Below are 27593 nucleotides of genomic sequence, written 5' to 3'. Positions count from 1 at the left end.
CTGGCTATTTACTTAAAGCAAGGTAAAGCGTATGTGCTCTCTTTGATACATAACTCTCCTACCATGTCGTCACAGCAGAAAGAGCCATGATAACTTGCATTCTGGTAAATGTGCATCGCTGTCTGATGTTTGGATCACTCAGACCATGAGGGAATTCAGTCAACTGGAACTCACAGAGTTCTATCAACATACAGAGGCTGCTCACAAGAATTCTCAAACTGACCTGCATCGGGAGTTGATGTGGCACTTCATACGCAATGTTGGCCACTTGAAGAGGTGAATTACCTATGAGTGATAGGGAGTACTAAAATAATAATGCTATCTGCATCACTGAACTAATAATGCTATATCAATCATGTTCAATCCTTATAGAAATATCTGCAACAGGACAAAGGCAGAAATTTAAATAAGCTGTTCAAAGATATAAAAGTAGACTCTTAAGGGTTGATCTGCTAGCATATGACTTTTTTGCAGATCTTCTTGGCTCGAGCTACTTTTGATCTTCATGATGCATAAACATAAAGTTCTCTTTGTTTTATGTCATATCTGGTAGGTGGACAGGATTGGTGGGAGGGTATGAAGAAGCTAGCCAGAATTTGCTTTTCCCAAACCTCACCTCAGAGTTCAATACTTAAGCACTCAAAGTACATCTTCCCAACTGGATAAAACTTCTTAAAATAATAGTCTTCAATGATGTTGATCAATGACATGGGCCTCCTGCTAGTTAGATGCTAGAGATCGCTTCTCAATTTCTATTTCTTTCTCTCTGAAAAACCCTAGAAGTCCCTACATACATCCCAGTCAAATTATCCTGGCTAAAAATATCTCCCTGTTCAAGGCTTCTTCACACCTGATGGTCAGCTAACTGTTGCAGTCCGTCCCGTGGCAGACCCAGTCCTTCCTCACCCAGTCTCAGTGAGAGAAGGAAAAATACTAGACCAGATTGTGTCCTAGTCACTTACATGTCTGAGCCTCAGCTAGGTGGACAATAGCACTGCTAAAAGATGATCGAGAATTCAGGAGCAGAGTAGATATGATGGGGAAGAGACTGCACAAAGTCTTGAGTATGTTGAGGTCTAGAGAGATGTCCAGGCAGAGGTTTCTGTGTTTATTTGAGTATAAGGATCTGACATTCAAGGGAGAGGTCTTGGCTGGAGACAGATTTAGGAGTCATGATATGGGCACAGATTCAGTAGAAGCCATGCAAGTGGGTACCATGACCCAAGAAAAGGGTATAAATTAAGAATAAAAGTGGGTGTAGGACAAAGTCTCAGGAATACCAAAATTTCAAGAGAGAATAAAGGTAAAGGGCCCAAGGGTATGTACCAGCAAGGATGAGTATAGAGGAAAAAAAAAAACAAACCCATGGTGAGTGCTAGATCAGAAGAAAAGGAAGAGGGTTCTGAGAAGGATGTGTTCAACCTTCTCAAATGCTTCAGTTTAACCAAGTAAGGCTAAGAACTGAAAGTTCACTGGGTTTAACAAATAGGAGGTAACTTTAAAGGTGGAGTGATAAAAGATAAAATCAGGTTGGTGAAATGAGTACCATTTCAGGAAGATTATGATAGAATGCAAGGGTAGGAGAATTTGCTTTCAAAGAAGTTTTCCTTCCTAAGGGACCACAAGTGAGGAAATAACAATAGGTGAAAATATAGTTAATTTTGGAAGTGAATGGGAAGGCATCTGAAGGGAATTTATATATGGTGACCTTTACCATATGAAGTGAGAGATAATTGGGGTTGTGGGAGAACAGATGTAGCACAGGTCTTGAAAAGGGCAGTGATTATTTGGATCAGGTTTGTAAAGAATGGGAGACAAGAAATAATAAAATATTGATTTTAAAGACATTAATTAATTTAAAAGATTGATTGATGGATGATTTTTTTAGGTCAAGATTTTAGATGTAGATGTTGGCAGGCCATACATACATCTGAGTTCCAAGAATGGAAGAGAAGGCTATGGAAATAGGTAAAGCAAGACTCTGGAGGATGAGATGCTACAAGAATCCTTCAACAGATCTTGAGGGCATCTGAGATGGCAACAGGGATTGGGGTGAAGAGTAAGGCTTTGAACCAGTCCCAATGTTCAGCACATGTTGAGTGAGTATCTACTTCATGCCAGGCACTGGATGCTCTGGTACCCAGTAAGCATAAGGGATGAATTTGAATGTAGTCAATGTGTAAAATGGGTGGGAGTTGAAGACAATGGTGTAGCCTAGTAGTGTGACCATGGAGACAGGAGGGTCTTTAAATCACATGGGAATGGGAGTTGCTATGAATGGCAGAGGACTAGGAGAATACTAACCCTCTGGGTTGTAGGCTGTGTGTGTTAAGGGCATAGTGGTGAGGATTGTGGGCAGATGAACAGCCTCCCCTAGAGAAGGCTGCAGAGAAGCAGAATCATTAGGGACACACCACGTGCCTAGCCATGTGTTAACTGCTTGAATAACGACAGCATTTGGCCCTACTCTGAGGGTCCCTGGAACCTTTTTGAGCGCCCATCTGTGCTGCCAGACCTTGATGGGTTTACTGTTTCTCTCTGCTCTGTTGGCTAAGCCCTGCTCACACAGGGATAATGAAGGTCTCATTTGCCTCCAACAATATGGTGCCTTTCTGCATAATTTACATGTTTTCTTCAAGGCTCAGACACTAAGTAATGAGGTAACAAATTCTGGTGTGGGGTCTTGCTACTGATACATGGAAACCCAGACTCTGTACCTTTACTCTTCCGTGGCACCTTCTAGCACAAGTCTGCAGTCTGGAAAAGTGTCTCTCTCTCTTGGTCTTGGCAGACACCTGTTAAAGAGAAAACTTGGACTTCTCAGGATGACTGGCTGCATCTAAGTGTTACCTATATGTCACTGTCACCTCCTGAAATTCAGCTGCAGTCAGTAGATTTATAAATACTTCTCTAAGATTGGATTTTGTTTCCAATTTGTAAGAACATTAACGACCACTTACGGAGCACTTATAGGTGTCAACCACTGTGCTAAAGATTTACATGAACTTTTTTTTAATCTGCACAGCAGCCAATGAAATAGGTGTGTTTTTCCTATTTTCATTCTTTTTTCTTTTTAAAGGAGGTAATTGAGGCTTAGAGAAAAATCAGTTGTCCCTGGGCACAGCTCCTCACAGTGACAAGATCTCTTAGCCACTGCCACACCTCTTCCTCGGGTTTTCTATTTCTGCCATCATTTGGCATCAGCATATTAATAGTGTATGAGTCTGTGCTAGACCCCCTGGGAGGAGACCCTAAAGAGTTGAGGATTACTGGAAAGCAATGTAAGGCAAAGAGTAGAGGTCTCTGAAGCAGGGACTGGGACAGGAGCCAGCCCAGAAAGGACTGTGTTGGCCACACTCAGTAGTTTGGACTATGACCTGCAGGCTTTGGGGAGACATTTGAGAATTTCCAGTAGTGAAGTGAACATTATGCAAATACTCACTACTCACCTCCTGCATATTCATGAGGATGACTACATAAGGAATAAGGGAGGCATGCCAGACACCTAGAATTTAATGACTCTCAGAGTGACTGTGGTCTAGTTGCCTGGCTTGCCGCATCCTAGTCCAGATCCTGGAGGGTGCTTTGGGAGAGTAAAGGATAGATGTAACTTGGATTTCCACCCTTAGGTCGTGATGAACAAAGGGGAGAGGAGAAGAGTAGAGAGAGTTACAGTTAGCCCTTACACAGGGCACTGACTGAAGGAGTGACTTAAGGAGTATTAGACATTGTCAGCATTCCTGTGGCAGAAGGGGAGAACTTAACCATGCCCATGTCCTGCTACCATCACTCTCAATTGAACTCAACACTAGGTATTCCTGACAGATTCTGCAAGTCTTCTCAAATGAGTAATGGGGTTTTACTAAATCTCTTTGCTTTTTCTTGTTGACTGGATACCAGCCTCTGGTACACAGGACCTGGAGGCGAGTTCTGGGTATTCCTACAATATGGGGTCATCTTTGATCACCCAGAACTCACTAGGATTCAAAGTCAAGCTGGGTAAGAGCTCGACTGCTTGGGATGAATGTAGGATGGTAGAGCATCCCCCATAATTTTCTAAGTTTTAGAACCTGAGATTGGGGATCCTTCCAGTCTTCCCATTCTTTTGAGTGAGTCTCTGAGTTCATTGCTCTTTAGGAATTATGGTCACCTTTGCCCCCAAATAAAGAGCAGCTGTCATTCCAGGCTACTTCTTCCTGCATGCTTTGAACCCTGACAATTACCCATAGTTTAGCCTTGTGTTGTTAAAATGTAATGGAAATTGCATGTCTAAAGAGCAAAAGTATATTTAGCTCCTAGAGGTAAGGGGACACTACCGGCACAACACAGGAAGTGATTGTAGAGTAAAATGTGAAATGCAGTCCACGCAGACCCTGCTCTGTAAAGGTTAAGGTGGAGAGATGGGGAATGCTTCGCCATTATCAGCTCTAAGAGTGAACAGCCAGTTCATTAGGGACTCTGGAGAATGTTCACCCACACTGGGACATCAAACGCAGTGGGCTTGGGATTCTCTCAGGAAAAGAGAAGACTTCTGCTTTCAGTTTTGATTGTCAACTAGTTGATGGAAGACAGTACAGTGCAGTGGAAAGGGCACGGGTCTGGAAGATGGAGACTTGGTTCAAGCCTAGCTCTGTTATCATCCCAGGACAAGTGACTTGGCTTCTCTGGGTCCTGATTTTTCTCCCCTTCAAAATGACTAGGTGACCACTCATGTTGCTTCCAGCTCACAGATTTCCCATTCTCTGAATGCCCAGGAAAAAAAGAAAACGTCACCCCATCTGGTTCCCACTTCTAGAGGATGAATGGTGGAGCTGTCTGTATCTCTTCAGGGACAGATGGTAGGCGGGTATCTGTTTCCGTATTTGGTGTGATGGGAGAGGAGGAGGGAAAGAAGATAATGATGTTTGAGCCAACCTATTCAGGCCTGCCGGCTCCTCACCCAGCCTCCCTCACCCACTGTTCGTTTTGTGTGGTTTGTCAGGGGACCCCTCAGCATCTGGAACTTGACCCACCCTCCTGTGATTGGCTGTTTCCAGGGTTATTCCCCAGAGAAGCCTACCTGTTGGAGGAGTCTGTTTTTGATGATGTTTTCAACTGTTGCTCTCACAGTCCTCAGTCCTAGAGGGTCTTCGTTGAAGCCAACCGAGCATGCAGCACTTCAAAAGAAATGTTGCCACATGTAAGATATTTAATACTGAAAATCCCCTCTCTGAGCACAGCTTCTGTCTTCCACTTCACTCTCAGTCTGCAGTGTAGAGTAATAAAAAGAGCAGGGACTTTGGAACACAGTGGAGATGCGAGTCCCTGGGCAGTGGCTACCTCCCAGATCCTCTGTTTTCTTATTAATCCAGAAAAGGTAAGAGCATACCCCTGGAGGGTGGATGGAAGAATTTAAAGAGGGGATGTGTGAGAAACACCCAGCGGCTTAGAAGGAACATGTGGATTCCTTCCTTTTCCCCTGTAGTGGCTGCTTAGCTGAGTCCCCAACATCTATTTCACTCCAGATGATGTCAACTCCAGATGATTTCACTCCAGATGATGTTTGGACAGTTTTGGGAGGAAAGTTTCCTTCTTTCTGATAAGAGACGCAAGAAACAGACAATCCTCATTTCCTCTGGATAATGTGCTCTCTGAAGCTGACCTCTGCAGTTCCTGTAGTTATTTAGCTACTGGCCACAGGATGAGCTAATATTTAGAGAAGGTCAGAGTCTATAGGTTGTAAGATCGTCTGGTGATGCCCTGCCTATGGACTTCTTGTTATGTGGGTTAACTCATATATTCCCTTGTCATTTAAACTAATTGATTACAGTTTTCTGTTTCTTATAGCTAAAGGCATACAAATTATTAAACACCTCATGAGCTCCTACTCTTGAAATCATCAATCTGTCATATTCTCATGATCCATCCCAATGTCCTTCTGCCAGTCTCCTTGCTTTATAGCCCAGTCAGGGCTCCAGAGTCAGCTGTTCCAATAGTAGGATACTTCCTGCCAACCATGATGTGTTGCCATTTGGCCGTTTCTACCTAAACAGTCCTGGTGTTGGTCCTTTGCCTCCAGTCTGCAGGGCTGCACAGTATTGCTGAAGAAGTATAAAATGACACCCGGTGGCCATATTATAGGCCCATGCTCTTTTCCTTCCTGAGGCCTTAGCGGCTGCTCCCTCCAGTCAATCTAGAGTCTTTGCTATTTGCACCTCCACACAATTACTCATGCTGTTCCTGCCAGCTAATATGCCCTTTCTCTCTCTCTCCCCTAGAGCAATCTTTCCTGTCCTTGCAGGTGAATCCCAAATCTCCACAATGAGATGCAAATGACACCTCCTCTGAACCCCTAAGACACCATATCTCTCTTCAAATCCACGTCAACCTCCTAATACAGATATTCGTCCATTTCTTTCACACTCCCTCATAGACCCTGATCTCCTTAGGCATATTTTGTTAAAATAAAGAGGCACACAACTATAAATTAAGAATGAAGCAAAGAATAAAGGCCAAGTGTACAGGTTTCAAGTTAGCCAGGCTCCAGTTTGAAGATGGGCCATGCCACTTCATAGTAAAAGGAAATAGGGAAAATTATTCAACTCTGTGCCACAATTTTTATCTGAGGATAGAACTAATAATACCTACCTAAGGGAATTGAGAGGATTGTATGAGATAATTTAGAATTTTTTTTAACGTTTATTTATTTTTGAGACAGAGAGAGACAGAGCATGAACAGGGGAGGGTCAGAGAGAGAGGGAGACACAGAATCTGAAACAGGCTCCAGGCTCTGAGCTGTCAGCACAGAGCCCGACACAAGGCTCGAACTCACGGACCGGGAGATCATGACTTGAGCCGAAGTGGGACGCTCAACCAACTGAGCCACCCAGGCGCCCCTGTATGAGGAAAAAATTCCAGGCATGTAGTAGGCCCTCAATATTACTTTAATTTCTTTCTTTTCACCATAAATTGGAAAGAATGTGTCTTTGTTGCTGTTAGCCAAATGTGTATATGTGTATGTGCCTGTGTGTGTGTGTGTACACAAATCCTTTCTCTGTGGATATCAAGCGATCTGTAATATTATAAAATTGAATTCATTTTGGCAACATTCAAATAAAAATCAAGTGCTTCTATGCCCTTTTCCCATCATAGGGAGGTTGACATAAACTCAACATTCAGTGCAAGCCTTCTGCTGGCCAGTCCTGTGCTACGTGAAATGATACATAGATCTACTGAATATGGAACCAGTCTTTTGCCCTCAGAATCCTCATCACAATTCCTTAAACATGTGGAGCGCTTCACAGATAGCAGATGCTTCTGCCTGGTGGATTGCCTTACTCAGATGTTTACACCCTCTTCCTCTCAGATAAAAGTGGAGAGGACTGTAACATTTTAAAAGTCCTTCCTGTTCCTGCACCTGAGTGGTTCTCAAATGTTCATGGGCATAATAATGAGTTGGGGGCTTTTTGCATGGGCATATTCCTAGCCTCACCCTTAGAAATTCTCCGTGGGTAGGCACAGGTGCTGCCTAGGACTTTGCATCTTTAACAGGCATACAGTGTGATCTTGATTTAGGTGAGATGCACTGAGTGCTAGGTTAGGAATGGTGTCAGGGAAGCTGTTTTTCGCAGGAGTGAGCACATTGTGACATCCCGGGCAGGCATGGCTAATAGCCCAGATCCTCACTGGATCTCAGCAGTTGGACCTCAGAGTCCTGCAAGTAACATGGGAACCAGGGATCTTATGCCAGAGGGAGCGTCCCTGGGGCCTGGAGACTCAAAGGGAAATGGGTTGAAATGAACAAGGTAGAGCTTCGGCACTGGTCCAAGAAACAGGATAAGCTAAAGCTCAAAACTTTTTTGGAGACCGGAATGACCTGTGGACTACCTAGAGATGAGATGGGCAGGTGAACTTCGTGGGGAAGGTGATCTCAGCTACCAAGGTCTGAAACCATCGGGAAGTTGGACTATGAAAATTTCATGGTTTTCTAATTCAAGTAAAATATTTATTTGTTCATTTCCTTTTTAACATCCCTTTTATTTGGTGTAGTTCCTCTTGAAAATTTCAGCCCAGTTTGGGGGAACAGCTCTGGGTGAGGTAGGAATTCTATTATGGCCACCATTCATTTCATTGAGTCTCTTTGGGCCAGGCACTTTTGTGTATTTCAATTTTCTCTAATTTTCAGAAGCACACGATAAGGTAAGTGTGAATAGTTTGTTTTTTGGGTGAGGGTCTGAAATTTCAGAGAGGTTAAGCAATTTGCCTAGGACCACGCAGCAAAGAAGATGAAACTCACGCGCACAGGCTGTGCCCTTCTTACTGGAGTTTCTCTCGGTGCCTCCTCCCACTCGCACGTTGGAGGCCTTTATCTTTTAGTGACCAGAAAAGACCTCCTAGGACCCATCAATCCATTGCCTTCTGAGACACCTGGCAGAGAAAGTGATTTCTGAAGCAGGAGAAAACCCAGGAAGATTGCTCAGTTCCTGTGAGTGCTGCTTCCCAGCTGGGGATGACAGTTAATCTTGAAAATCAATTCAGTGCCTGCTCTCGCGTCAGACACTCCCCAGGGCAGGCCACAGCTCCTCTCACTGCTGTTAAACAGCACAAAAAGTGGTTGCCAGCATGAGGAGGTCAGGGGCAACTGTGTGCTGGGCCTGAGGTTGTGCACAGAGCAGTTGCTGTGGGGCTAGTAGATAGCACCTTCGGCCTCAGGGGCAGATAGGAAAGGTGTGGACAAGAAGGGATTCTGGCCTCTTCTGCCTGAGAATGAGCAGAGTCAGCTCACAGGGGCAACCCATGTCTCTCCAACAGCATAGGCCTCAGCCCTTTGGCTTTGTGGCAGAGCTATCCTTCTCTGAATGCTTTCAGGACTGTGGCCCTGGGTCTTCCCAGACCTCTCCAAGATTGGACAAGGCTGACCCATGGGTGATGACCCAGCAGGGACTCAGGGCCCCCTGTGTGTGGCTAGGAGGCTTCTGACATCTCACATTCATGTCTTCTCTAGGCTGCAGTTATGCCAAGACTAATGGCCAAGACTAGTCCATTGCTCCAAGACTAATGGCCTATGCCAGATTATGCTAGAAGCTTCTCCCAGATTCTGGAAGGCAGCCAGGTAGTACTACTTTCCAAAAGAATCAGTGCTCCTTCATGAAGAGGTGAAATGGGAAGCCAGTAGCATCCCCCAATGGGACAAGTTACCACATTAATTTTAGAGCTGTGGCATTCATCTTAAAGCATTTCACCTGCAAGATCACAGCTCTGGGAGAAACCGTTGTCCCCATTTTACAGAAGAAGGTGATATTCAAAGACTTTAACAGGGATTGAAATGGTAGAAGGCAACTTCAAATACATATCTTCTGACTACAGATATCTGCTTTTGATGGTTACCCCCCTGCTACGTGATTCTATATACATCAGACTCAGTATCTTCTCTTTGGTGGATGTTGTCTTTGTGAGTTAGAGGTAATTATGATAATAGTAATGTGCATATTGGGGGGCTGTGAGGAGTCGCACAGACATAGACATGAAAGTGCCTTGTAAAGAAACAGTGCAGTGCAAGGAAATGAATATTGTTATTCAAATTCCTTCCACCTCATCTTCTCTTCCCCTTCAAATATATCCTCAGCAGTAACCTCCCACTTGCCTCTTCCTACCAGGTTTATCACCTGAGTGAATAGAATGAGAACCACCATCTGGGGCTGTGCAGTGGGGATTGCTATCAATAGTTTGCAAACCAGTAAGCTGAGGTTTAGCGAAATGTCTTTTTTGGGCTAATAAACCCAGTGTTTGGTGGAACCTGCATTCTCTCTGCCTCCTGCTGTGACCACACAGAATCCCAGGACAGCAGGAATGGAGCCTGGACTCTGGAACTCAGAGTTCATCCCTGGGAGAGCCCTCACTCACCACTCTACCTCACCTCTCCGTTTTGGTGACCTCTGGGCCTCTCATACCCTGAGGGTTCTAGAGGGAGAGCCACCTCAGGTATGGTCATGTCTTATTTATACACATCACCATCTCCCCAGTGACTCTATGGCAGGGCGAATGGAGATATTCTTACCATGTGAGGCCCAGGAATGGAGTTATATGAGGACTGTTTCCCTGAATGGCACAGTGAGGCCCACCAAAATGTCTTCACATATGGGTTGGGCAGCAGCGATTGGTTGCTGGAGCCCTGGTGCCATGCTTCTCAAAGTCCATGGGGAGGAGGATGGTTTCTCAAAGCCCTCATCTGAGAATCTCAGCCACCTTAGAGGGAAAAACCTCACAGGCCTTAACCTTTTAGGAATCTGGAATGATGGAGAGAACTGGACACTGGACTTCAAGCTAGGGACTCTAGATTTTAAGGTTGAGTGAAGTTTCTGGGGAGAAGCTGCACTTCTCCGAGCTACAGTTTTCTCATCTGAAAAATGGGTATTTCTGATTCATTAATTCGGAAAGTTTGTAATAAGCAACGAGCAAGTGCAGTTCTAGGTATGGGGGTACAATGGTGAATGAGATAGATGAGGTCTTGGAGGCTGATAATAACTCGGGGCCAATACAACAGTGAAGGGGGCAGATGGCTTATAAAAAATTAGACAAGAAGAATGTTATATAGTGATGAGCACTATAAAGAGAAATAACAGCACAATGTGATGACTTAGGGGCTACTTTAGATTGGGGTGGGTTAGGGATGACTTCTCTGAACAGGTGACATTTGAATGAGGTCACAATGACAAGAATGAACCATCCATGCCAAGATCCGAAGCTGGGCAGTGAGAAAATAGAAGGAATGTTGCAGGCAGAAGGCACGGCCTGGGCACAGGCCCAGAAGTAGACACATTTGGGTGGAGTCAGGCTGTTGGAGCCCAGTATGGTGAGAGAAGCAAGTTTAGAGGAAAGTGGTAGATGAGAAAGAAAGCCAGTAGGGGCCAGATCTTCTTGGGTCTCACAGGCCCTGGTAAGAAACTTCTGTCTCATTTCTGTGTGATGGAAAGCCAGAGAGTTTTAAGCAGGAGATGGGCCTGGCCTTGGAAATGGAAATGGCAGTATCTCTCTGCCTGCTGTTGCAGAATAGCGTTGGAGGGCCAAGAGTAGAAGCCTGGAGATCAGTCTGTGGCTGTTCATTGCAGTAGTTTGGGCAATCAATTACAGTGCCTTCGTCTACGGTGGAGGTAAAGAGAGACGTCAGATTCAAATGTATTTTGTAGGGCTGGCGGAATTTGACAAGGGATTGGATGAGAGGCAGTGGGAGAGAATTCAGGACGGTACCTGGTTTTAGGAACTACCTCATAGTCATCTGATGAGGATTGACCTAGATAATGGATGAACAGCGCTTAGCACAGTGCCAGGAACTTAGCAAAGGGTCAGTGCATTTTGATCTTCATTATTTCTAGTCCTGGCTCTGTCCTGGCTCTGATGTTCAGTTGAACTTTGAGTAAGTGCCTCCCTGGTCCTCAGTTTCTGCATGTATACAATATGGCAGACCATGTATTCATTCATCCATTCCACAAATATTTATTAGACATCTATGATACAGTAGGCTTTATGCTGGACACCAGGGATACAGGGTGAAAAAGACCGAACAGGGTCTGCCCTGGGACAGCTCGCAGTAGAGTAGAGAAGAAACAGTTACAAGTCCTTGGGAGGGTCAGGAAGGAGCCAAAGGTAGGCAGGCCTTGCCCAGGTATGTGTCCAGGGAAGGCTTCCTGTATGGAATGACATTTAACTGGAGGTCACAAGAATGAGTAGGAGTTAGCAAGGGGCGAGATGGGAATGGGTGAAGTGGCATGGAGTGAGCTGGGAAAGGGGAAGTGTCAGGGTAGCAGCATGAATGAAGTACTTGAAGATGAACGAGCATGACGCTCTCCATTGCCAATATTCTAAGTGCATTACTGCCCAAACCTCTCATGTTTGAAAAACCATGGAAAGAGGGGGCACCAGGACCCATCAAATGCAGATGGGGGCATTTTCAAATTATCTGGACAACCCAGGGTTTGTTTACATTTTTTAAAAGGTTAGCTACTAACAGTGAATGCTTGGTGGTCCTTTTGGAAAGATCTGACCTCTAGTTTTATTTTGCTTAATTCCTTTGCTAACATAGTTTATCAGAGGTTCTTAAAACAATTTTTTTAATGTTTATTTATTTTTGAGAGACAGAGACAGAGCACAAGAGGGGCAGAGATAGAGGGAGACACAGAATCTGAAGCGGGCTCCAGGCTCTGAGCTGTTGTCACAGAGCTCAACGCGGGGCTCGAACTCATGAACTGTGAGATCATGACCTGAGATGAAGTCGGACGCTTAACCAACTGAGCCACCCAAGCAGCCCAGTTTATCAGAGGTTCTTAAATGTGGCTTCACATTGGCATTACTAGGAGAAACTTCAGAGAAAATGCTATTTCCAGGCCCTACCCTCAGCATTCTGATTCATAACCTGTTCCTAATGTGCATCCAGGGTTGGATATACTAATGAGGGGACTATACTCTATTGGTTCTGGAACATGTTCTGAGTTCTGTCTTTGTATACAACTGGACCACCAAAAGTTACTGGGCCATATCCTTGATAATGATATTAGCTTCCTAATGATCAAAAAGTTTGGAATTATGATTGAATATCTTTCCCTTGGTGTTTATTGAGGACAGATTCGAGAAGCAGCCATCTTCAAAATATCTTTGCATTTGCTGTAAAACTATTTTCAATGGTATCACAGTATTCACTAAATAAATTTGTTTTAGAATTTGTCTTAAAAATTGGTATGCCTTCCCCGGACAATAAGAATTAAGTAATCTAACATATTTACCTTTTTGCCTTGGCTGTCAGGAAACTCAGAGTCAAATCTGAAGCCTATACAATAACTATACAATAACTATACAAACTGCAAGATAGCCTACCTCTTTCTTATGGTTTCAATTCCACGTTTCTAGTTTAATACTATCATCAAGTATATAGGAAGTGTCAACTGTTTCTAAGTCTGAGTGAAGGTATTTCAAAAGCACCAACCTGCACATTTTTCTGGAGTCCATGGAAGAACGACAGTCCAAGGCCATAGACATCACTGTTGTTACGATGCAGATGATAGACACCATCTACTAGTAGAAACCAAACCAAATGCTTGGGAATGGAAGCATTCGTCGGAGTCACATGCAGTTGGATGAAAGGCAAAGCATCCTTTTCCACAATCCCATTAAGAAAGGAAATGGGCGGGGGCGCCTGGGTGGCTCCGTCGGTTGAGCATCCAACTTACGATCAGGTTGTGATCTCACCGCTTGTGAGTTCAAACCCCGCACTGGACTCTGCTGACAGCTCAGAGCCTGGAGCCTGCTTCGTATTCTGTGTCTCCCTCTCTCTCTCTCTCTCTCTCTCTGCCCCTCCCCCATTCACACTCTGTCTCTCTTTCTCAAAAATAAATAAACATTAAAAAAATTAAAGAAAGGCGATGGGTGTTCCTCACCTGAGTCAGCATTTGTCTCATGAATGCTCCCTCAAAATAAATAAATAAAAGGCAAGAAACGGTGTACACAGTATACAAGCCCTTTCTCTCTCTCGATTGTCACAGCAATGCCCCACCCCCCAAAGCAACTATTACAATAGAGGCTCCTTTACAGAGGAGGGAAACAGAGGCTCAGACTGATCCTGCTGCAGATCCAGGAGGTAGCCAACCTGGGCTGTGAGTCTGTCCCCCTTCCTTCTGATGCATTTCTCCGTTCCCTGTAAATGAGCCCAACAGTTCGGTGCCCGCCTCTTCCTTGTAAATAGTGGCCTTCCTCCTCTCCTGGGGGGTTCACCAGGCCCCTTTCTGCTGGCCCTCTCCGATTCTTCTCACTCACAGACAAGCAGGTCTTTCAACTGCATTTTGATGGCACGCTCCGTTTCCCTCTGTCCATCCAATCTTTTGGATCAACAATCCAATTTAGGTCTTGTCATTCTAAAGTTTTACCCTTATCTCCAATGTATTCCTCTCAGTCTCTCTCTCTCCTCCCTCCCCACCTTCCTATCACACCTGCACCCCATTCTAATTTTCCAGTAAAGGTGCCATGTGAGGATACAGCAAGAAAACCAGGAAGAGGGTTTTCACCAGGATTGAAGTGGCCAGCCTTCAGAACTGTGAGGAATAAATTTCTGTTGTTTAAGCACCCCCACAGAACATAAATAAATAAAAAAGAGAGGATCACATAATAAAACATGCTTGCCTAAGGCTGAGCCCTCAGCAGGGTCTGTAGGAGGTCCAGGAGCCATTAGGAGGGGCTCAAGGATGTGACTGTTACCATGATATTCTTGTCTGGTACACCAGCAATGGGCTAAGCTCTGCCAATAGCGATAAGCTAAGGGAACCCCGGATGTTAAGGAACATAGTCTAGTGGATGTGAGATGCTAGATCATAATTAAGATGAGATCTTCTTTGTGACTGCTATAAACCAGCTGTTAATCAAGACACACACATAAAAAGGCTTAGCAGAAAATTGTTCAAAGTAATCAGAGGTGGGCTGTTTATTTGGACCTTGAGTAGAAACTTAAGTATTAGTTGGAGTAAATTGAATCAAATTACAGAAAGCAGAGGCAATTCGAAGGAATTGGGTGTGTATGCATTCAAAGGAAAGAGGGTAATAAAACTGTAACATAGTTTAGGATTAAGAACAAGGACTTGAGAGTTGGAGACATTGACTCCTGGTTCTGGTGTATCTCAAACTAACCGAGTGACTTTGAACAAGTTGCTTAGGTTCCTTGAGCCTTGGTTTCTTCATGGAAAACAAACTGATAATACTTATCTTTGGTGTTATTATAAGGATTAAATGCAAAAATGCATATAGCATACTTAATGCAGAGCTTAGAACATATATACTTAATAAATATTAGCTGTTATTATTATATTAATAATTATAAAGATACATTCATGGCTTCAAAGTGTCCTTGGTTTACAATGCCTGAGAAATCTAGAAAAGGTCAGCCTTTCTCTCTTAGAAAGTCCCTGAGCTGGTGTCCCCTGAGGAACCCTATTTGGGTACAAAGAGCCAAAGTTTTAGAAACTTTAGGCTTTGAAGTCACATCAGGACTTCCGCCCCCCTCCCCAGACATAGCACACCCCAAGCCACAGATGTGCCCAACAGCATGAGCTCAATTAGTGATTACTGAATCAGAAAGTCACAAAGATCTGAAACTTTTATGAAAAAGAGTTGGGCTATAATTCCTCTCCATCAAATGAAGCAGTCCCTTTGAGTTGCGACATCTTACAATTGTTATTTCCAGGAAGAGGTCCTCTGGCAGATTGGAGTGGGTGAAAGGTTAACAGAGGAGAAGGTCCTGGTGCAAGATACACCCTTTTCTCTTTAGAGTCTCCTGCAAGAAATTCTTGCATTTGGAATTCCTTGAGACTCTAAATTTAATTTCAAGGAGAAGTCATTTGCCTACATTTACAGTGCGGGACCCTTCTGGATTTCTTCCTGGTAGATTTCTTTACATTTCCTTTTCTCATCAGTTGTAGTTGGCATGTCAGTGGAAAGCACAGAATATTGTCCTACCTCATAGACATTATCAGGAAGTTCCAGAGTTTTCTTGGAGGCTGGCATGTAGTAGGCACTAAGAACATATCTGCGGAATGGATAAATTAACGAAGTGCCTTAGAGATCTAATTCAGCTTGCCTATTTTACAGACTGGGAAACTGAAGAAAAAATGAGTCGCATTAATTCATCAGTAACAGAGCTGGTCTAGAGCCCAACATCTCTCCAAGCCTAGAAATTATAATATTATAAAGTCCCAGATTTTAATGACTGTTAGACATAATGAAGAACACAAGAAGTTTTAATGTTGAGTAGGAAATAGACCCTGGCCGCCATTGGCAAACTATATAAGAGGCGTAATTTAGGCACCATATGCAGGAAGATATTTGTTGCTGATGCTCAGCTCTACCATCATAGCCCCAAAACCACCATAGGCAACACATAAATGAATGAGCATGGCTGTGTCCCAATAAAACTTTGGTAACTATGTGAGGTGAAAAGAATTTTTATTTATAGACACTGAAATTTGAATCCCATAATTCACATGTGTCACGAACCGTTATTCTTTGGATATTGTCAAGCATGTAAGAAAATGTAAAAACCAGTCTTTGCTCCCAGGCCCTACAAAAACAGGTGGAGGGCTGGATTTGGCCAAGTCCTGATCTATGGCATTAAAAAGAAGAAAATTCTTGCAGAATTTTTGGCAGCTGCAGAGACTGCCTTAGCCCTTCTCTCCCTCTGTGCTTAGGAAGAGTGCCGGAAGCACGGGGCAGCAGAGTTCCAAAGCTTCCTGCCATGGTAATCTGTTCCTTCCACTTGTTCAGGATCTGTCTTTTCAGGACCAGACTAACTTCTTTCGGAGTGCTTCTGTGAGTTTGCACAGCCGTGAAAACACCAAAATGGCCTATAATGGGGATTGGTTAAGTAAGTATTTCTAGACCCATACAACATAATAAGCCACCAAAAAACGGATGGTAATGTTGGTTTCTACTGATAGAAAAACGGTTGTTCCTGATTAAGTGATGAAAGTCATTAAACCTGATGTCTGGTTTAATCCCACCAATGTAAATGTAATGCTACTAAATGCATAGTAAAAATTATAAGCATATATAATATTAGAAGCAAACACCGTGTTTTGTTTTTTTCCTTATTCTTCTATGATTCATTTTTTAAAGTTTTTTTTATATTTATTTATTTTGAGAGATAGAGCACGAGTAGGGGAGGGGCAGAGAGAGAGGAAGAGAGAGAATCCCAAGCAGGCTCTGAGTGCCATCAGCACAGAGCCTGATGTGGGGCTTGATCTTACAAACTGTGACATCATGTCCTGAGCTGAAATCAAAAGTCTGCCGCTTAACTGAGCCACCCAGGTGTCCCTCTGTGATTCATAAGGGTGAACTGCATAATAATTTTTTAAGTCACATGAAACAGAACCTTAAAACAGAAAACAGACGGATTCTAGATGAAATCTCTAACTGCTGCCCTTGAAGTGAAGGGCACAAGTGACCAGAGTCACTCAAGTAATGTCATGGGCTTAGACCTTCCTCCTCTGCATGTTTCCCCACACGTGAACCCTTGTGCGGAAGGGGCCAGATGCAGCCATGCACAGCCATTTCTCCACTTGGTTTCTCCTTCTCCTCCCCCTTCTCCTCCTCCTTCCCCTCCTTCTATTAATCTATGAACCTTTCCATTTTACAGACAAGCCTCACTGGGTAGAAGAAGCACTAATAAACTTGCTAATGGATAAATCGATTTCAGCAGCCAAGAGAAGAGTGTGGTTTGTCACTGTAGCAAGCTTGCATGCCGGATTGTGGGGGGAGGTTCAGTGATCTTTTATCTTATGCAAATCCAACCCAAATGTTAGATGTAGTTACTCCAAAATATTTGAGTGATATTATTCCTTTTGCCTTTGTATATATTTAAATTGACCGCGGAGGAAAAAAGGAAAACAGCAAAGACATGACTGTTCGTGGACTGCCTACTAGGTGCTGGGAACCTCATCTGTCTTTTTTCATTTACTCCTCACAACAACCCCATTAAGAGGTTAAGAGTCTCTCTTTACAAACAAGGGATGCAAAGCTCAGAGATGCGCAGTAATTTGCCCAATGTTACACAGCTAGTTGTGGAGAGGAGCAGGATTAAAAGTACAAGGCCGCCTGGCTCTACAGACTATGTGCATTCAATTAGTGCTGCTTTGCTCAGTTTTACAAAGGTGAACAGGGCTACCTTCTGAAATAGCTCACCAACTTTGCATCCTAGCAATCTGAAAACTGTCCTATACTCAGATTTTAAGAGAGACCAGAGAGACCTTGGCCATTCTGTGGTCCAGTGGCTTCATTTTGCATATGAGAACACTGAGGCTCTAAGAGAGGAAATGGTTTAAGTCCGTACCATCCAGTCAGAGAGCTAGGGCTAGAACGCAGGCCTCCTACCTGCTGTTTCCTTCTGCTTGGTCGTGGGATCCTATGTTTCTCAGGTCAGCAAATCAGTCAGGCCCTGTGTGAGATGTCTGGGAGATTCTGAGAGTTCAAACTTAGGAAAGAAACAAAGATGAGTAAGAAAGGTTTTCTGCTTAAGGCACCTGGGTGGTTTAGTCGGTTGAACGTCTGACTCTTAATTTTAGCTCAGGTCATGATCTTACAGTTCGTGAGTTCGAGCCCTGTCAGTGCAGAGCCTGCTTGGGATTCTCTCTCTTCCCCTCTCTCTGCCCCTTGCCCCCCTCAAAATAAATAAATAAACTTTAATATTAAAAAAAAAAAAGTAAAGTTGTGGTGCCTGGGTGACTCAGTTGGTTAAGTGTTTGACTTAGGCTCAGGTCATGATCTCGTGGTTCATGGGTTCCAGCCCCACATCAGGCTGTCTGCTGCCATCACAGAGCCTGCTTTGGATCCTCTGTCTCCCTCTCTCTCTGCCCCTCTCCCCGCCGCCCCGCCACACACACACTCTCTCTCAAAATAAATAAATAAACTTTAATATTAAAAACAAAGTTTTCTGCTCTTAAAGAGCCCCAACAGTCAACTACACGGATATCCCTGGGAAATGAACACCATGCTCAGTGTTACAATAGACCTTGATAAGAAATGCAGTTGCAGGGGAAGGAATTTTGTTTTTTCTTCGTGTGTGTGTGTGTGTGTGTGTGTCCTAAGTGTTCTTTTGGATTTTGAGTTGAATTCTGTTTTGAATAACGAAAACCAATTTTTACGAATGTCCCTAAATTTTACTCCTTGAGATATAAAAGTTGAATTATAGCCAGTCAGCTCCTTAGTCCTTTTGCTAAGGTCCATCAGCCTGAAGAAGCAACTTGGGTTCACGGGGGGGGGGGGGGGGGGGAATAAGCCAACAGTTTCCTGAGGAGCCTCCCCGAGCGAAATGTTAAGTGTTGAAAATCCTCCTGGCTAGCCAAACTTCTGGCAAGCAAAGAGTTTGTCAACCTGCTTGGGTCCTTGCCAGAAGCTTTTGCCACACGGCCTCACAGCTCTTTCAATAAACCCTCTTAAGGCAGAAGCTTGTGCTGTGTCTCTTGGTACCTTTCTTTTGACAGCACCTGGAGGTCTTTACAAAGAAAAACAGCCTTGAAGCAGGGAACAAGCCTCTGCTGTGCACTTGCCGTGTAATCTTGATCCAGTTGTTTCTCTTCTCTGGGCTTCAGGTTCTCTCTCTGTAAAAGGCACGTATGGAACTATCTCAGGGACAGCAAGCACACGTCATTTCCTCCAGTGGTGCACCGGAATTGGCTTGGACCAGCTCACGAGAGCTGATTATTACGTTTTCAGGAATTTTGTGAGCCAGGTCACAACTCACTGATTGCTTGAAATCAGCCACGGGAATGTTTAAACCATGTAAGCTGACAAATGCCACAAGTCGGGACATCACCTCCCACCCCCCAGCCCCAACTCTGTTAGTAAACATTTATCTGCATACCATGGCCTTTGTGTCTCTTCAAAACTGTTCTACACCCCTGGCTGACTTTGTTAATCTATTATAGAATTCTGGCCCAACCCTGCCTAGATATGACATAACAGTCTTCCTTTTTTCATTGGGTCATTCCTCCTTCCCTCCCTCCTTCTCTCTCTCCTTCCCTTCTTCCTTCCCTCCCTCCTTCGCTCCCTTCTTTTCCCCTTCTCATCCTCCCTTTTTCCTTCCTTCCTTCCTTCCTTCCTTCCTTCCTTCCTTCCTTCCAATTCTTTATGCAACAAAGAATCTGTGATGCCTTCATGTGTCAGGAGGTGGGGATAGAGTAATGAACAGAATCTACAAAATTCTTCACATGTTATGTACCTTCTAGTGGAGAGAAACATATTAAACAAGTAAAAAATGAATTAGGAAATAATTTCATATGGCGTAAGTGCTCGAAAGGAAACAAATCCAAGTGTTACAATAGTGCCTAAGGAGAGACTAATTTAGATGTGATCATCAGGGGAGACTTCTCCAAGGAAGTGGCTTTGAGCTGAGACTTGAGTTATAAGAAAACGATGGTTCCTGCACAAAACCAGGGGAAGGGCCTTATGGGAAGAGGGAACAGCAAGTGCCAAGACCCTGAGATAAAAACAAACTTGACTGTGCTTAGGAGCCCACAAGGCTGTGTGACTAGTGTAGAGCAAGCAACCATGAAGGTAAAGAGAGATGAGAGAAGCAGGGCCAGATTTGTAGAGTCTTGGGACACATGGTAATAGTTGGGCATTCATTGCCAAGGAACTAGGAAGTCATTGGAGCAGGAAAGTTCAACCACTACCAGCTGACAGGATTTTCTAAACATGTGTCTGAGGTGAAATTTATGCAACATAAAATTAACCATTTTAAGGTAAGCAATTCAGTGACACATAGTGCATTTACAATTGTACAGCCAGCACCTCTATCTAGTTCCAAAACATTTTCATCATCCCCAAAGGGAACCCTGGACCCACGAAGCTCAAGTGATCCACCAGGGGCCTGAAGACCTGGCCAACGTGTTCCTTTCTAATGATGCAGAGACCAGGACTCTAGACCTTATTGCTGCTGGGTTCTTGACCTGATAGCTTTGAATAAATTCATTTATGGTTTCATAATTCCAGAATCATTTTTTAAAATCTCCATGGAACTCTAGGAACACCTTCAAATTTCTGTAATTGGAAGGGTAGGGTCCATTGTGTAATATTTTTCTTGTGACATTTAATACTCAATATCATTAGTGAGGTCAAAAGAATAATATCAAAGAGCACTACAGTATTAGGTATATTTTCCATCAAAGGTCCAGTACCTCCAGGAGTACATTCCACGAAGGTCCTACCAAAAACAAGCACATCATCCCAATAAATCAGCCCTTCCAGGTAATTCTTGTCCTGCTTGTTTTCTTTTATCCAACATTGAAAAGTAATAGGGAGTCAAATTGAAAAAAATCCCACAATCTATATAAAGACATTTTTTTCTCTGTCTTCTCATTAGCGAAACCCATTCATCAAATTAAGGACAAAAAGTCACTGACTCATTAGTGAACAGCTCGGAAAATCCTGGCTTTGGAGTATAGAATATTGATCTGTTTTATTTTTTCCCAGTGTCTATTCTTGGAATGGTAATCTCTACAAGTCTCAGTCTTACCTAATTTCTGACGCACTGCTGCAATGGGGAACACAACATTATGGGAGTTGGAGAGTGTGTCATCATTCCTTGATGTGTTCTTACATCTCCCTGAATTTAAGATGATCTAATTCCAAACTGTTGAGAATCCTGCAGCTCTGAGTTATATTGTTCTCCATCCAGGTCTCCCTGATAGAGGGAAGAAAGATATGGATGCTAGTGCAATTCACCAAGATAAAACAATACACACACACACACACACACACACACACACACACAGTACAGCATGGGATGAAGAGATTTGGCAGTGGGACATAGATAACTTTTAGACATGCTCAAGGACTATGCCAGTAGAACTTCTAAGTGGAAATGCCTATAGGCAATTGGATCTGGGACTCGTAAGTTTGAGGAATGTGGTCTGTGCTGGTAATTTAAATTTTGAAGTCATCAGATTACATATGGTAATTAGAATTACAGGATTATGTGAGATGGACCAGGAAGACAGTATAAAGTGACCATAAGAAGGGATCTAGGACAGAATATCAACATTTAAGAGAAAAAGAAAGAGAAGGTTCAGGATGTCTGAGGGCTTTCTGGGAAAAGGTACACTACAGTCTTCTGAGCAATATTACTTTTGTGAAGGAGTATGTGTTCCCTCAGACCAGGGAAATCTGCAGAAGCACCAGATAGGACAGTCATGGAGAACAGTTCCATTAGATGTCCTCTGACCAATTCCAGCTAGCGGCTCTCAAACCTTTCTTCCAGCACAGAACTCTCTTGAACTTCAGATTTGTGTTTTCCAGTGTCTCCTTCATGTCCACAAATACCTTATCCTTCCTTGCAAACTGATCCCTGCTGAAAAATATTTAAGGTTTTTTTTTTTTTTGAGAGAGAGAGAGAGAGAGAGAGAGAGAGAGACAGAGGCAGCATGTAAGCAGGGAGGGGCAGAGAGAGTGAGAGAAAATCCCAAACAGGGTTTGGGCTGACAGTGCAGAGCCCGATGTGGGGCTCAAACTCACAAACTGTGAGATCGTGACCTGAGCTGAAATCAAAAGTTGGATGCTTAACATACTGAGCCACCCAGGCATGCTCCTCTGCTGAAAAATATTTTAAAAGTATAATACCAGGGGTCTGGGACTGATTAAGCAGAGGAGTAAAGAAGAGGAAGTTGACCAAAGAAAGATTTTAACATCCTTTTTTAAAATTGAAGTATAGTTGACATGTAGCATCCTTTAAAATATATTTAAAGATAGAAAACCTGTATTAAAAAAAAAAGAAAGAAAAGACAAATACCAGATATTCCTGGTATTAGCTATCTATATCTACTATGGGCTTGAGCTCTTGAAGTTGGGAATGTATTATTTCCGTGTCCCAGTGCTTAGAGTAGTGTCTGACACAGATAAGAGCTATAAACAAATGTTGTAGCATTGATTTGAATGCACTTTCAAATGAGGCCAGTGAGACCTTCCCATGAGGATTTACCACAAACATCCCCAAGAGGCCTGAGTCACTTTTGCTTAGGCAATAATTTCGTCAGTCAAATGAGGGAATTGGGTCACATTCTGGGACAAGCAGCATAAAACTCTTCTCAATTGTACCAGACTAGTTTATTATACCTACCTATGGTGGAGACTTTATCACCAGTATCATTATTTCACTTCTACTCAATGTGTGTGTGTGTGTGTGTGTGGGTGTGTGTATACAATCAAAACCTTGGGTTAGACCAACTCAATTATCAGTCATTAGTGACTGATTCTGTGTTTAGAAAAGCCATCATGGGGGAGGGGAATGGAAAGTTGTGTAATGGGGACACAGTTTATAGTGTTACAAGATGGAAAGAGTTCTGGGTATGGATGGCGGTGATGTTTACGCAACACTGTGAATGTGCTTAATGCCCCTGAAACTGTACAGTTACAAATGGTTAAGGTGGTGAAATTTTGTTATATGTATTTTGCCACAATTAAAGATAATAATCTAAAAATGATAGCTCAATGTTTTAAAAAGGAATCATTTTTTCTTTTTCAAAGATTATGGCATTAGTGTTGTCTTTGCGAGGGACCGTGAAGAGTGGGAGGTTCAAGCTCATTGACAGGACCATGAACAGTGACATACGTAACTCTCTATGAATAGTAAGCTGTACAAGGGGGGAGGGGGTGGATGCCACCGTGGGTTGAATTGTGTCCCCCAAAAAGATACGTTCAAGTCCTCAGCCTCAGGAATTGTGAACATGAGCTCATTTGGAAGTAGGGTCTCGGCAGATGTTATCAAATTAAGATAATTGGATTTAATCCAGTGTGACTGGTGTCCTCATAAAAGAGAAGAGACACAGAGGCAGGAGATATACGGGGAGAGCACCATGTGAGGACCAAGCATAGGGGTGATGTAGTTATGAGCCAAGGAATACTAAGGATCGCTCATAAGCTAGGGAGATGCAAGGAAGGATTCCCCTACAGCCTTCAGAGAGAGCATGTAGACACCTTGATTTTGGACTTTTGGCCTCTGAACTGTGAGAGAATAAATATCTATTGTTTTAAGTCACCCAGTTCCTAGTAATTAGATACAGTAGCCACAGGAAACTAATACAGGTGCCAAGGGGAAGGGGATCGCCTCCTGCCCTTTCTGGATTGCAAATACAATTGCTTAGCTACAAGGACAGGCTGGTGTAGTCTTTACCAGGCATTCTTATCATGTGCTGACCTCACTGTGGGGGGTGGGAGGACGGGGGTCTTGCTGTTGTGACTCACAGTCTTTCTTTAAATGGGTGACAGGAGATAGAATTAGGGCCACCTATGTGTTAAAGAGAAGTTACGAGTCCCGGGGGAATGTTTCCTATTCAAGGAGATAGACTACTGCCAAGTGGTTTAGCTGCTCCTCTTAAGGAAAGAAGCAGTTTGTAACAGTGGAAAGAATGCAGTTTTGGAATCGAATGAATGAGACTTGGTCCCAGGCTTTAGGAAGCTTATAGTCTTGAAACGGTAATAAGAATCAAATAATTAAGTCTATTAAAAGGCAGAATGAGTCACTGTCAATCTGAGAGATCGAAAATTCCCAAAGAGCATGTGTAGTTATAGGTCTATAGGAAGATTTCCAGAAAAGGAGGGCGTCGCTATGAGTTTCTAGGGTACTGGCAAGAGTGGAGGGCGGTGGACAGAGAGGTACATTCAGTCTGGAGGAAGAGAGGAAACACAGAGGAAAAGAGGAACATCTAAGATCCATTCAGGGCCTCGTGAAGTTCACGGAGAGCATTCATTCTGCAAAGACCAGAAGCATCGAAGGCCATGCTAAAACCCTGGGTTGGATTTTCCAGGTGTTGGGGAGACTTCATAGGTTTCTGAGCAGGAGAGCAATATGGTCAGATCTAGGCAGTATCATGATGGTGGTGTTTAATATGCCTTGCAAAAGGAAAAGTGTGGAAGCGGAGAGAACAGTTGGAAATGTATTGTTCAATCAATCACATTTCCTAGAGCGGCAACTTGCCAATCGTCATTCTATTCTTTGGAGATTTAATTACACGTGAAGTTCAGAATCCATAAAGAAGAGCAAGAGTCTTCAAGTGTGGAGTTAAAACAAAGAACCCAGTTCCTGCCAGCTGCCTCCTTTACCCCTCTTCCTATCACCCTAAATAATAATAGATGTCAAGGGAGCTGGTGATTCATTTGTTTTTCCATTACCTTACCTTACAGTTAACAAAATGTAGGAAGCACAGTCGTTCCAGGGGATTTAGTTATGAGCCCCTGATTTGTAACGATAGTACAGAATTACTATAGACTAATTGAGATTTATTGGCTGCACACCACCTCCACGTCCTCTTTGATAAACCTTAGTCATTTATCTCCAAAAAGAGTTAGAGAGTCTACCAAGTATCAGCAACCTTTTTATCTTGTATCAGGGCCAATGAAGGGGAGAAAAGGTACGCACAATTTTTTCTGTTAGTCAGAATGAAAAAAAAAATAGCTTTATTGATTCCTGCAGAGAAATGTATATTTTAATAACTTAAGTTAGCTGCTTATTAAATAGAAAAATGCCAGTGAGAAATTTGGCACCACCTTTTAGTCGCTGAAATGTTAATTTCTGTGCATATTGGAGAAGTTGCACAAAGGAAGCAGCTTTCTAGTTTCTAACTTCATGCTTAAATTAGATCAAAGATGATATCACTTATCATAAATTAGCACACAAATTAGATCATATGTGTAACTAGGTGGGCCACATGTACTTTTCATACCAGGGATTGCTCACTGCTGATTTAGGGAAAGCTCTTTATTGGACGACTTGGAAAAAGAATCCCAGAGATGGGAAGTGATTTGCTTGTGGTCACATGCCTACCAAATTATTGAATTCTACCAAAGATCATTCATTTGGGATCGTGTATATTTATGGTCTTACTATCATTTGTTTGTTCGATGAATACTTATTAAATACCTACTAAGTACCAAACATCTTCAAAGCGCTGGAAATACAATGGTTATAATGACAAAGTCCCTTCCCTACACGGTAGTGAGAAGAGAGAGAAAAACAAATCAGATGAGTCATAAAAACATTACCATTCATATAGTGATAAATGGTATGAAACAAAGTCAATTTAGGGTAAAGGCAGAGACTGCTTTTTAAAAAATAGACTTTATTTTCAGAGCAGTGTTGGGTTCACAGCAAAGTTGAGCAGAAAATACAGAGACTTTTCGTATACCTTCTATCCCCACACATGCATGGCCTCCCCATTGTCAATATCCCCCACCACAATGATATATTTAATGGACCTACAGTATCAAGTCATTAAAGAGTCCATAATTTAGACTAGAGTTTGCTCTTGGTGTTGTACACTCTATGGGTTTAAAGAAATGTATAATGATTTGCACTAAAAAAAAAAAAATCTCTAACACTTTATGGGCACCTGGGTGGCTCAGTCAGTTAAGCGTCTGACTCTTGATTTCGGCTCAAGTCATGATCTATGGTTCGTGGGATCCAGCCCTGTGTCGGGCTCTGAGCTGACAGTGACAGCATGGAGCCTGCTTGGGATTCTCTCTTTCCCTCTCTGCCCCTCCCCCAATCGTTTCTCTCTCTCTCTCTCTCTCTCTCTCTCCCTCAATAAATAAATAAACTTAAAAAAATAGTCTCTAACACTTTCACTATAAAATAGGTCCTCCTCTTGAGTTACATAGGAAGGAGCTTGGGGTCAATACTCCACCACTCATTTTCTAGAAAGCAGAACACCATTCACAACTTTTCAGCTCATTTTCAAGCCTGCAGATTTGGGAGGTAGGGACAGCTACTTGTGTTGATTTCAAGAGAATGTAAACCGGACATTTGTTCTCTGTCTTCTTCTCTGAATTCCTCTATAGCGTTAACTCATCCAACTACATTTGTGAGCAATCTGTTCCTTGTGTAATGAACAAAGAGGGTTAGCACATACATTATACAGCATTCGGCCTGGAACCCCAAGTTCAGACATCTCCCCTTCCTTTGGTTCTCTTTCTATTGCCCACCCACAAGGGGTCCTTCTTTTCTCTCCTTTTGCACCAATGGAAAGGTAACCACTCTCTCTCTTTCCCACCATTCAGCTCCACCCCAGATGCTCTTTCTAAAATATCCCCTAGCGCTCTGTGAAAGAAAGGCTGGCGCTCTGTGAAAGAACAGACCTGCCACCTTGGAAGGCAAGTTATGAATCCTCTTGGGCACTTGAGCACGCCTTCTGGACTCTTGCTCCCCCATACGTAGCCTTCACAGCATTTTCCCACAAATTATAGAACTATTCCGTGGAGGAGAACTTCTGTGCCCTGCTTGTTACTGGGTGATATGTTAGTGAGGGTGATGCATTTCATCTGTTATGGATGAAAACATTCGAATGTGCACAAGGGGGAAGAAGAGTCGGCAGAGTCACGGATTGTGCTTTGTGTACTCTGCTAGGTTCAAAGTTGATCGTTTAATGAAAACCATCTGACTCATTCAGCAGTAGCTAACACAAGGAAATACATAAAGGACTGGCTTTCTGATATTAAGTATGACTTTTGAAACCCAAATTGTTCTTACTATTAAGCCTAGGAGCAAAGGAGGACTTGCTTTAGGAGTAGAACTGTAGATAAAGTGTTCATGAACAAGCTCATCACCCTTCCTTGTAGATCAGTTTACACATCATCTCTTCTTGATGATGGAAAAATATAATGTAGTTGGGGAAAAAAATATTAGCACAACACCATCAAGGGAATTTGCCTGATGTAAGTGTAATCTACACACATACTCATTTATATGTGAAAAAAACTTCCATTTATAACAATTACATTTCTCCATCTCTCTTATTATTAATTATTTAGAAGCCCATGACTCTATTTTTTCTAAGATTTTTTTTCTCACCACCAGACATTCAAGCAAATTTCCTGAAGGTTCCCTTAGTAAATTAATACTGCTATATTAAGACTCTTAAATCCTTTAATAATTCTTTGGATAATTCCTAAATTACTCTAAGAACTGTATCCTTGGAAATAAATCCTAAGAACAAAATGAACATGGTTTTGTTGGAAGGACCAGCTAAAGAAAATAGGCATCTTAAAATGTGGTAGAAAAGTGGCAAAAGCTTTTTAGACAACCATTAGCTATCCTC

The 27593-nt window shown here is 42.9% G+C and overlaps 1 long non-coding RNA gene across 5 annotated transcripts; it reads left to right on the top strand.

Moving 5' to 3' along the window:
- The first annotated feature begins 6829 nt into the window (after positions 1-6829).
- On the top strand, positions 6830-19366 carry LOC111557523. 5 transcript variants are annotated; one of them, XR_006588567.1, is made up of 4 exons: positions 6830-10915; positions 13980-14059; positions 16276-16375; positions 19098-19366. It is a non-coding gene; the product is annotated as an uncharacterized LOC111557523 (long non-coding RNA). The 5 variants fall into 5 exon arrangements; XR_006588566.1 differs by lacking the exon at positions 6830-10915 and adding an exon at positions 13332-13622; XR_002737611.2 differs by lacking the exon at positions 13980-14059.
- The last annotated feature ends 8227 nt before the right edge of the window (positions 19367-27593 follow it).

Source organism: Felis catus, chromosome D4, assembly GCF_018350175.1.
Source record: "Felis catus isolate Fca126 chromosome D4, F.catus_Fca126_mat1.0, whole genome shotgun sequence".
In the NCBI taxonomy this organism is placed as follows: domain Eukaryota; kingdom Metazoa; phylum Chordata; class Mammalia; order Carnivora; family Felidae; genus Felis; species Felis catus.
Note: the sequence above shows the minus strand (reverse complement) of the source record. Positions and strands in the feature narration are given on the sequence as shown.